This window comes from Ambystoma mexicanum, chromosome 1p (genome assembly GCF_040938575.1).
Source record: "Ambystoma mexicanum isolate Mex_15411 chromosome 1p, UKY_AmexF1_1, whole genome shotgun sequence".
NCBI lineage: Eukaryota > Metazoa > Chordata > Amphibia > Caudata > Ambystomatidae > Ambystoma > Ambystoma mexicanum.
In genome coordinates, this window is record NC_090921.1 from 1217080936 (window position 1) to 1217093556 (window position 12621).

Genomic DNA, 12621 nt, shown 5'->3' on the forward strand with positions numbered 1-12621 from the left:
ATGATGGGTTCTAAAAAAATAAGGAATTCATTGTATAATGTGAATATTTGAGAGTGTGGATTGCTTTCTTCTTTTAAGTTTCTGTTACTAATTGTGTTTGATGTATTTGGAAAGGTTATCTTTTTATGTCATGTTTTTAATGATAGCAAAAGGTTTATGTTAAGCCAAATGCTAAATAAGAAAAAAAAGAAAACAAAATCTAACATGGACGCCTGCAAAGAATATGAACATTTTCTTTCTTAGCAATCGGCTGCAATTTTGTCTCATCACAAAGGGATGGGAAGCTCAGATTCAGCCACTGTCCTACCTTCAAACAATAAGAAATGTTTTTGCAAAGAACTACCATTTTGTCTCAACACTAATAGATGTCACACAAAGTGACAGCCAGTGGATGTGACCTTCTGCTTTAAAACGAATCTTAGACGTTTGCTTCTCAACTAACTACAATTTTATTTCAGCGCAAATAGATGTCTGTAGGAATGCCGAGAAATAAAGACCTCTTAGAGTTGAAGATTCAATGTCTTTATAAAGATTAGTAACACTAGTTCTAGGGTTGGATGAACAGCTATATATATTAGGGGAGTGTTCTAGAAAGAAAAAGGGAACACTATATAAACTTCTGTCAAAGGTGGGGTAACTTAAAGTGGGGCAATTCAGGTGTACTTTGCCCCTGAGCATGTGTACCTGCCCCTGAGCATGTTTAATGTTAACAGTCTTGCACCTGCTCTTAGAGGTGTCTGTCCATCCGGGGATGTCCTGCTGCAGTAACCAAAGTCTGAAAGATGATGGCCAACTGAAAGTTAAAACCCATCGTTTTTTAGTCATTTTGCCTTCTGGCTAACCTGAAGCTTCAATTAAAGGTATCAAAGTGTGGCCATCATAAATGATCATACACATATACTTTCGAAGTTCATCTCAATTCTAGAAAACAATTTTTGATTTGCTTTGAAATTCTCTCTGTCCCCCTTTACAAACTGTGGTCGTAATAGAGTTCTCTGAGGGCTTGTTAGGACATCTCTTTTTCAGAAGGCATCTTTCCTAGCCCTTCATGATGCTGGATTTCCAATTCTACTATCTCAATTCAGCCCAACCTTCTCTGATCTCTCTACAGATTGCCTTTCCCAAAAAAAACTTCTTAAGTATTTTCCTGAACTCTGTTATCTCCAAGGTCTCTTACCAAACTTTATTTCTCACAGGCTTCCTTTCAGGAATCTGTCAGCTCTCTCCATTACCTTTGTTTAATCCCTGATTCTCTTTGGACTCTTTATGAGCTCTTTTTCTCTCAGAATTCTCTTAGGCCTCTTTTATAGCCTGTGGTTCTCTCTGCAGCTTGTCTGGGTCTATCCACAACCTATATTCTTGTTACAGCCTCTGATTATCTCACATTTATCTTAGGTCTCCCCATTGCACCTGGTTCTCTCAGGTTTATCTTGGTGCGTCCATCACCTCTGGTTCTCCCAGGTATCTCTTACATCTTTTCATTACCTCAGGCCCTCTTACATTTCTCTTAGGTCTCCACAGGACCTTTGGTTCTCACATGGCTTTGTTAGGACCCTCTGTATGATCTCTGGTTCTCTCCAATTTCCCTTAATGATAACAAGTACCCCCCTTAATTCTGGCTCCTTTTCAGGCATAGCATAGTTTGCCTGTGGCTCTTCTTAAATTTGATAAGGGATTGCTGCGGTTAATCTAGTGAGTTTATCACTGAGACCCTGGCATGGGCCTCCTCTCATGCGGCCAGGGGAAGGCAGCGGCTTGGGAGGAGACTCATATCAAGGGGAATTGGTGACCTCTTTACCTCATGTTTTCCCTTTTCTCACTGAAGCATTGATGGCATGCTGAAAGGTAGAGGAAATTAATGTAACTGCTATGCATATAACATCTCCTTACTCCAATAACATCCAGATCAATAGTCAAATAAAAATGAATGGACATGAAAGGCATACACCTATTATGAACTTCAAGATCCATAATGCCTGTGGTACTGGGATGAGGAAGAGGGATGATTCAATGAGGATTTAGAATGTCATTGAAGAAAGTATTCAGTCTAGTTGTTTTGATGTAAGGCACCTGAGTGAGACCTTGAAATTTGAAGATGGAACACATTTGAAGGGAAGAAGGAGGAGCAGGAGCGACTTCACCCTCCCAACCCGCGGCCTGGGGTTGGAACGTGTGCGGAGTAGCAGGTGTGCAGAGAGGCGAGGAAGCGGCTGTGATGGTGTCCAGAAGGAAGACAGGAGTCCAGGAACACCATGGTCGAAGGGAGAAAAAAGTAGAAGAGGCTCCCATAGAGTGAGAGACCCAGACAGCGAGAGAACCAGAGAGGTCCTTGAGATGCTGAGATGCAGAAGGGAAGAGCCACAATGTTGCGCAGCACCTGAGGAGAATGCTGCAGCCACCAACAGTAACCAGTGATCCTCAGAAGAGACACAGCACACCATGGTGTTTTGTAGAATGTACTGCTCCTGCGGCTAATACACAGGGAGCCTGAGAGCAGAGTAACAGAAGGAGGGGGAGTTCAAGAGACTTAAATGAATTTAAAATGAAACACTTTAAGTCGCATATTATAAGAAGGCGAAAAGGCTGCAATCCTCCATTCATGATGAAAAACCAAATATATCTGTGATATGTTAAGAAGTATTTTGAAGTCTGAGAAAGTCATTGTGTGGAGGAAAGCACTTACCTTGGTCTATGAACTAGTATTGTGAAAGAGAACTATTGCTTTGGCCTTTGAACAAGGGTTTGTGGAAAAGACATTGGGGGTCATTCCGAGTAGGGCGGTAAGGGTTAACGGCCACCGGTAACGAGACCGGTGCCGTTAAACCCTTACCGCCCTATTCCGAAATCCCTTTGCGGGTTGGTACTTAACGCCTGCTTTTTGCAGGCGTTAAAAAACCAACCCGCAAAGGGACCTAGGAGCTAATTACGGCACTGTAATTTACGGTGCCGTAATTAGCGCCTTCCCCATTCCCATTGAGCCCTATGGGCAGAAAAATGGGAATCGGGAAGGGCCCATGGTGAATGGGGAATTACCGCCCCCGCCAACCTTGGAATGGGGCGGTAATTCCGCCATTCACCATGGCGGAGTCGTAAAAATAACGGCGTCAACCAAGGCGCTAATAGCGCCTTGGTTAACGCCAGGGTCGGAATGAGGCCCATTTTCTTTACTAAGTGGAAAAGACGCAGTGGATGGAAAATACATGTTGTGTTGAATTGAACAGATCTTTGTTGAATCAGAATTTGCTCAAAGGTATTCCTGAATTGATCCAGGAGAAGAGCGTTCAAACCTTGTCACAAGGAGTACTTTCTACGACTTATCAGTATGAACTTGTGCCACGTTTTGTTGAACTCAAGTCAGCCAAATATTCCTTGTACATTTGTGTTGGATGTATTAGTGTGAGTGTCAGAAACGATTGGATATTAGGTCATCTTTCTTTAGTTTAGTTTGCTGGGAAGGGCTATTCTCGTTAGGGTAGGTAAAGAAAGGTGTTTATCTCACCCCTTTTATTTGAATAAAATGGTAAACCTTAGGAAAACTATACTTTTGTGCCATCTTTCATTTCTAACCCCTCACATTGCCCAGTCTTGAAGGCTTCCTTCTGGTCTCAGATGTAGGACCTAGAATCTGTCTCAAGCTCTCTTCTCAGTATGCCCTTGTGGGGTACCTCTTCTGTAGCTCTGTCCGGGTAACCTCTGCACAATTGTCAAAAGGTGAACCCTCAGAGGTGAACCACCTCTTCCAAGGGAGTAGCCTCACGAAGTGGTGAGAACCATGTCTGCTTCCCCACAGTCCTTGCCCTCTTCTGGTATCTTACAGCCTCTACTTTAATGCTGAGCTGATGACTGTCTTTCCGAGTCAATCTTATTATCGTTCCCTTTTGGTATTGGCCACGACTTAACTGATATACCAATTGTTAAACAGATGGGCCAAGCCTTTAAATACAGTCCAGTCCAATGCAACTTCATGTGGACATGGCAGGGAGGCGTTCCACTGTGTTCTCATAGGAAGCAGTGTGTGTTTTTTGTCACCCAATTGCAAGTGGTCTGCTTTTTGTTCTTATGTTGATCTGCATTTGGCTTTCCACTAGTGGTCGCATTCCACCCTTCCTTTTGCATTCAGTACAGTTAGCGGGTTGAAGTTGGGTTCTACTGCAGAATAACTATTTCCTGCACTCAGGGTTTTAGTGATCTTCTCGAATTGCCATTTAGGAAGCATGTGAAATTGCCTTCTTCTAGGTTGGTAGCATCTGTGCTTTCTGTTGCATTCTGGGACGTGTAGTGCTAGAATCACCTTCTTAGACAATGATTTAGTCAAATGGATTAAGGGAATACCGCATCTCTAAAAGAAGGGTGAATTCAGAGAGCCTCTCTTCATCTATTCTTTGGGAGACACTTCAGTTAGTGGTGGGGCCCAATGTCCAGAGGCTCTGCATCCCATAAAAAGGGGTGGGCATTTTCTATAACTCACCACATGGCACATTCAGATACAGACACTGAAGGTGCTCCTGTGCCTCTACAGTGTTCTAAGATGTGTTTGCCCCAAGAAAATAGAATGTTTCTTTTCACAAAAAGATGACACTTTCAGTTACAGCTACTAAGTGCACTCTCCTGCTTCCAAACAATTTAAAGAAATGATGTTTACTATGTTGTTACATCACGAATCTTCATTACTAATGTTATCTCTCATCCATTACAAAATGTGGGACACACAGCAACACCAGTAAGTGCACACTTCTCAATCTCATGTTGCCAAAGAATTTTAGGAATGTTTCCTCGCAACTACTATTTTGTCATTTCAGATAAAATCTCTATCGGTTATAAGCACTACCTCTACTCTGTTCGGGACTCTAAGGTATTGTTTCTTCACAAGCAACTGCTATTTTGTCTTATCACAAAATGATGTTGAACTCTCTTACAGCTATTGAACACCCTACTGCTTCTAATATTATTCTTACAAGTGTGTCTCATCATAAAGTGATAGCATACAGAGGAAGTCACTGAATGCTCTCCAGCCAGTTCTACAATTCTTTCTTTACACCCAAATAAAAAATGTTCACTTCAAAGGAAGGTGGCACACTCATTTACAACAACTGAATGAACTCTACTCTCTCCAAAAAATGTTATAACATTTTCTTCACAATTACCATTTTAGCTCATCACAGAAAAATCACACGCTTCACATGGAATTAACATAATACATTTTTTTCTGGAACACATACTAAGATTGTTTCTTTATAACTGCATATTGTTTCATCGGTCATAATGATTTGCATATACAGTAGAGTCACCAGTCAGACATGACCTCTCTCTTACAAACAAGATATCCCACAACCATCTTAATTTAAGACTGGAACGAGGAGGAGGCGCCTGGGAGTTATACACACTTCCATTCACGCAACATTGGTAATGAGACGAGGAAGAGGACTGTGTCTGAATGCCATTGCTATAGTCAGGCATGTCCAGCTAATAAATAAGCTTGATTATGGTCAGGCAATGGAAGACAAGGACTTGCACCTGCAACCGTTTAACAGACTGCAGGTGCATAAAAAGGGAGACTGCCACATGAGGATGAGAGACCTGCCGGAGAGCAGAGCGCGGCTGGCAGACATGGAGCAGACAGGACAGGGGCCGGCAGGAAGAATGCTGTGTGCAGCAGAAGGGTTAAAGTGACAGGGTCAACACACCTGCAGTTGCCCTTGCCTTTTGTACACAGCCAGAGCTGTGGCACAAAGAAGATTCCCAAACACCACAGGCCACAAGCAGCAAGGTTTGAAGACAGTGAGCCCTGCTCGCCGGGCTACCACAAAGCACATGCGGAGCAAAAGGAAGCCAGAGTGGAGAAAGAAGATGTCTGGAGAAGCGGCTGCATACCAGTGAGTGTAAGGAAGGCAACACTCATACCGGTGAGCTCCTGGGGCAGTGAGAAGGCATATGTTAATGCTGAACGAACTGAAAACTATAACAGTTGGTTTTGATAGCCAAAGTGAGTGTCTTTTTGAATATCGAACAAGCTGCAGAGAGATATTAGTACTTTTAACAGTATAGCAAGTAATCTTGAATGCCAAACTGAAAGGGAGATGTGATTAACAAATGAGAATACAGAATAAGTGATGAGCACTTATGAACAAGTGAAAGCAAGGTGGTGGAAAACGATGGACACCACAGAGGGAGTTGTGGAGGAAAACACGTGGCAAAACCAATAGACTGCCAACAAGATTCATAAAGGAATGTTGGTAAATGACACAGGCCCAGAGAAAGAACACCTGTGATGGCAAGAAAGCCCAAACCAAAGAATACAGAAGTATAAAAAAGTGACAAGGGTTATCGGTTGCGTGACCTGTAATGGGTGGACAGTGTGGTCTGGCAACTGTGCCTAGAGCGAGTGACCCCTGCTTGGAAAGAGCCAAGAAAAGAAAAGTTACAGAAACCATATGTTGTCACATGTTGCTGAAGTGAACGAGAAAGTGAGCAATCTGTATGAACTATTTGTAAAGCCGGGATAGTAAAAAAGTTGAAATCAAACTGTTTTTGAAAGCTAGGAGATTTGAACTGATTGTACTTTTGAAGTTGGATTAACTGACTTCTTAGGGAAGGGAACCATGAGACATTGTGAACTGTGGTGAACACTTGGAGAAGGGAACCCTGAAGCCTCTTGAAACTAGAGGACCTGATTTCTTGGGGAAGGAAACGCCGAGATCTTTTGGAACTGTCTTGAACTTGGGGAAGGGAAGCTGGACAGTAAGCTAGGAGCTGAAAGCAGCTTGGAACTTTATTTTTAACATGATTTCTTTTATTGCTAACATCCCTACTACACATTGTTTATTTTTAGTTGTGAGGGCAAGAATAGGTTTTGGACACAGAGGGCCTCATTACACGGACAGCGGTGGACCAAGGTGCTATTAGCACCTTGGTCCTTGACGTTAAAATACCGGCACCACCTTGGTGGAAAGGGGAATTACCGCCCTATTCCAAGCTTGGTGGGGCGGTAATTCCCCCTTCCCCCATTGCCCTTCCCCATTCCCATTTTTGCCCCATGGGGCATAATGGGAATGGGGAAGGTGCTAATTACGGTACCGCAAATTGTGGTGCCGTAATTAGCTCCCTGGTCCCTTTGCGGGTTGGTTTTTAACGCCTGCAAAAAGCAGGCGTTAAATTCTCCAACCCGCAAAGGGACCTCGTAGTAAGGCGGTAAGGGTTTACCGGTACCGGTAAAATACTGGTACCGGTAAACCCTTACCGCCGTCTGTGTAATGAGGCCCACAGACTTTTAGGTTTAGATAGGGAAATGCCACCTTAGCATAGGGCAAGTTAGGCCTTACTCCTTCCTGACATTAACAAAAAATAACAACCAGGCTGAAACGTGTGTCTGGGGTTGCTGTTGGTTTTCCTGTTCAGAAGAGAATTGCCTGGCATTTTTGGTGCTAGACTGCCCTTGGGCAGGACTAAGACTGAAATATAGTGGCCATTTCCCTTCTGTGAAAGGATGGTGAGCTAAGGACTTGGTTGAGACTCTAACCCGGGATATAGACCTGTAGAGAGATACTCCCAGGACCCCCCTTGTTTGCGCATATTGAGTAGCTTTGGCTTTTCACCCTAAATTACTAGGGTAATCCAGATGTGGTACCCTTGCTCACTGTTCTTAGAGAGACACAGCTCCACCTCACTGACACGGCCCAACCAGGCTGAAACACGTGTCTGGGGTTGCTGTTGGTACTCTTTTACAGAAGAGAATTGCCTGGCATTTCGGTGCTAGACTGCCCTTGGCAGGACTAAGACTGAAATTTAATGGCCATTTCCCTTCTGTGAAAGGACAGTGAGCTAAGGACTGTGGTTGAGACTCTAACCCGGGATATAGACCTGTAGAGAGATACTCCAGGACCCCCCTTGTTTGCGCATATTGAGTAGCTTTGGGTTTTGACCCTAAATTACTAGGGTAATCCAGACATGGAACCCTTGCTCACTGTTCTTAGAAAGACACAGCTCCACCTCACGACCAGGCCCAACCAGGCTGAAACACGTGTCTGGGGTTACTGTTGGTGCTCTTGTTCAGAAGAGAATTAATAATAATAATAATAATTTGTCATTTATATAGTGCTACCAACCCTCAGGTATCTGAGCGCTGCTTATTATTACCCACGGTGTGTGGTGCTCATTTATCGACCTCGGAAGGATGAAAGGCTGAGTTTGGCCCCACCGGGATTTGAACCTGCGTTAGCAGACTCTGCACTGATGTCAAAGCGAGCGCTCTACTCGCTGTGCCACTTGACCGGCTGACATTCCGGTGTTGGACTGCCCTTGGGCAGGACAAAGACTGATATGTAGTGGAAATGTCTCTTCTGTGAAAGGATGGTGAGCTAAAGACTCTGGTTGAGATTCTAACCCGGGATATAGGCCGGTAGAGAGACACTCCCAGGACCCCCCTCGTTGCACATATTAACGAAAAATAAACCATTTGATTTAGACATTGCATCTGTTGTCTGTATCTTACTTTATGATGACTTCATATAACTCAGTATAAGCCACTGTCCTGACCCCAAACAATTCTAAGGCTTATTTAAGTCTATTTTTCATGCCAATATTGCACACTTCAAAAAATGCTAAGACGTCTTTCTTCACAAGTGCTGTTTTGTTTCATCACAAAAAAGATTAACCGAGTTACATGACCTGAATAAAAATTTCTCAAGACGCCAAACAATCACAGACTTTTCAGTATCCTGTACAATATTGGCATACAGCTCTGAATGCAGATTCCTGTCTACAAAGAATTCTAAGTCATTTTCTGGTAAAACAGATTTTTCAGTAATCCAAAATGACTGCATACTTATTCCCAACCAATAATTGTAATCTCCCTACATTTTAGCATATTGTTTCTTCACAAGCAACTACTATTTGATCTCATCACACAAAGATTACTGACCTTTACTATTTTCTCTTATCACAAAAAGATGGCATATAGTTTTACAGCCAATGGATGTACTCTCCTCATTCATGCATTCATATGACTCTCAGATTTGTTTTGTAAGCTAGTGTTTTGTTTTATCACAAAAGATGGCAAAACAATGAATGCTCTCTCCTGCCTCTGTTCCATTGCTGAAATATTTGTTTGTAATAAAATAGCTTTCTCATCACCACAAGATGGAATAGGTACAGCCACTAGATGTAGCCCCATGTCTTTGTACAATTTTCCATGATATTTTCATTAGAAATACTATTTTTTCATGCAACACAAATGAGCACCCATTTTACAGCCACTCCATATGATTCATCATCCCTAGAAACAACCTTAAGATGTTTTTCTTCACACATAGTGTACCATTCTGTATGAGAGAAAATATACTGAGTTAAAACATTTAAATATAATTTCCACCTCCAACAGACAATTCCTGACTAAGTGTATTTTCTCTCATCACAAATGGTGACATAGCATAATATCTCCTGCTATGGCCAACACATTCTAAGAGTTTTTCTTCACAAATAACTTTTATTTTCTTATTGTGATGAACAAGGAAAGAGACACGGACACAGAGGACTCGTAGTGATTGCTATACACTTTTATTGAAATAATAAAAAAAGGTTGAAAATGTCTTGACTATCACTGCGCCATGAGGTATTTCCACACCTAAACCAGAACTAAGGGTCTGTCCAGTGTCAAGATGTCCAAAACGAAAAGTCCCGTGTCTGAAATCCCATCCTAGCCCTCAGACTTCAAAAGTAACTATAATGTTCAAGTTCAAAAGAAATTGCAAACTCCAACAAAACTTTCCAAATGAACAAGGTTCAAAGATACAGGGGATAACTCTTCCCCCTGGTTTTCTGCCACAGCACACACAGTTCATTTCCTTGGAATGACTCTCTTCCCCAGTTTACTTTCCACAACACAAAACAGTTCAAGTTCTGGGAATGACTGCCTTCCTCAGGTTTCCTTCCACAACAACAGAAACAGTTCAAATAAATCAGAATCTTAAGTGCATGTGTCTTCCTTATGATTCCCTTTTTCAAAAAGAAATGATGTAACTCAAAGGTGAGTCCCAAACCCGCAGCATGCCTGGTATTGTCCTCTGAAAGGGTCCTTTTGTCCTCAATATTTACTGCATGGTCTCAAGGGCATAAGTCTGCCTTGGGCTTTTCTTTACGTTTATCACTTTCACTTTATTAATGTTAACTTTGCCTGGTATACTCTCCTGCCAGGGCTTTTCTTTGTATACTTGACTTTCACACTTGGGAACTTGCCTTTACCTGCTACACTTCTGTTACGCTCACCTGGTGCCCACGGGGGCGTTGATCTGGACCGGCCTGATGTTACTTCTTCCAGCGATACTCGGAGTGCCGAGATGACGGAGTGGACCGGGCCACCCAGCTTGGTCTGTGTGGCTCGTATGAATACTCTTCTGTAATGCAGAAAGGGGAATTAACCACCTGTGAGGTTTAAGCTTAACCCCACCTTCTCCCCATGAGTTACTTTGGAACTCCTTTGGATTCTCACCTGATAATCTGGAAAGATGAACTCTCCATCCTGCTTCAAGTGCAGGGGCGCGTAGATGACCAGTTGCCTCACTGGTGTGGGAAGTTGGCGAGTTGCAGACAGAGTTGACTCCGTAGAGGTAATAGTTATAAGAGTTCAAAACGTCTGGAATTCACTCTGTCCAATTCCCCTAGGTTGCCCTTATGGTTCTGGAAAGAGTTCACATGGCAACCAGAGATGCGCAGGTAAGTGTTTATTAAAGCTGTTCGAAATAAAGAAGGAAACTTGCTCTAATCTGTAGTCTTTTTCCTTTTCAGGCATCCATTCGGAGGAAGATCCGTGGATAGAAGCGTTTACCGCAACCGGGTAAGTCTGTAGCAGAATGTTTCCCCATAGGGGCCGGGGTGCGGCGGATATGCGGAAAAGGTTGCGCCAACCCGAGATTAGGTGAGTATCCCTGGTGTTCTCAAGTAAGTCTTAATATTTGCCTTTGTTGCCTTAGATAACTCTCTGTTGCTCACCTTATTGTTTTTATTTTATGTCCATAGGTGATGAAGAGCGGCCGCGGACTGAAGATGAGCGTGATGGTATGCTGAAAATGGCAACAGGTGAGTTCAGCGCGGCGTTGCAGGAGGCGCGGCAAGAGCGGCTAATGGATTCTTTCTTCCAGGTCTAGTCGGGAAGATGCAGGATTCAGGTGAGTATGAATAAACTCTTGCTCTAACCTTTCCTTCTGTTTTCCTTGCAGGGTTCAGGAGCTCCGGAGTGAAGACAGGCATGGCAGAAGACTGGAAGCTGCTGCAGGCACAGTGAGCGTTACGCTGCTACTGCAGAATAACGCGAAGCACGTGTGGCTGTCCGGGGGTGGCTTTGGAAGAAGTCCCAGGTAAGTATTCTTCCACTGCCCCACCCAGGTAAGAAAATAGCCCCTGCATTAAAATAGTCCCTCCTAAGCCTCATTTGGCTTAGGTTTTCACGCAGCATGGTCTGCATCAGGTGAGTAAGCAGCATGGTCTGCTTTAGGTAAGTTCTCATAAATGAGCCTGGCACCTATGGCGCCAGGACTGACCTTGTTCTTATGAGCCTGGCGCCAAAGGCGCCAGGACTGCACCCAAACAGCCCCTAACTGGGGCTTTAGGGCATGCTCCAAATGGCGTGATGCCTGCTTCCGGGGCTGCTGGGCCTGGTCTGGTTTCCCCGGGGGCAGGCATCATGACAACTTCCCTGCCAGGTCTTGTATTTATTTTTCCAAGCTTTTGACTTGCAGGCTTGTTCAAATACTTGACTTTGCCTGGTATAGTCTCCTGCCAGGATTTATATGCAGTAATATTTGCCCAATATTGGATTGACAACTCTTGTTTAACACAGTTTGCTTTGTTTTCTGTCCTCTCAATTACTGTGTTTCCTCTTCTTACATATGAGACCAGCAACCTGTTCATGGTCTGTTTCAAAGTGCCAGCTCCACATGACAACTCTTTTGTTATCGTCGTGGAGCGGCATTCACCCTCAAGCAACCCCGTAACCGATTCTCCTTCCCCGGCTCACCGGATGCTTTAGTTGTGTCTCACGGTTCTCTGTTCTCTCTCCTTTCGGGTTGCCAGCCCAGTGTGCAGTCCATCATTTGCTGTTCCTTTGCCATGCCTCGTTCTGCAGCATGTGGCTCCTACTGCCACTTGCTTTCTGGTGGCTGGCCACATGTCCTTTGTTTTCATCTCACGCAAGCAGGATTTTCTCTAACACCGCTCTCCCCGGCATGCTGGGTTGCAGCGTGCTGACCGGCATCTCTCCAGCTTGTGATTTCATCCAGATCCGGCACTTGCTCCCAGGAAGGATCCTGTTCCTGTTCTCTTTCTCCTTCACCTCTGTCAATTGGGGTGAATTAAAGCTTCCCTGCAAGGTGGAGCGCCGTCCAGGGACTAGACAATTGTGTTGGCTTCTTGGTCTTAGTCATCTTCATTGCTCCGGTCCTTTTCCTCATCCCAGTACCCCCCATATATATGGGAATGAAAAACACTTCTGGGCATATTACTTTGACAGGTATTATTAGTAAGGTGAATAGGTGACTTATGGGAGCTGGCACAATAAGACATAAAGGCATGGGACAGGGAGAGGATGTCCCTAAAAGGAAAAGGGAGGTATGTGTTTTCATCCGACTATGT

At 43.8% G+C, this 12621-nt stretch overlaps 1 protein-coding gene across 2 annotated transcripts in view; it reads right to left on the minus strand.

The window, feature by feature from the left end:
• LOC138452040 (B-cell receptor CD22-like) overlaps positions 1 to 12621 on the minus strand; it is a 926478-nt gene that overhangs the window by 704113 nt on the left and 209744 nt on the right. The window lies entirely within an intron of this gene.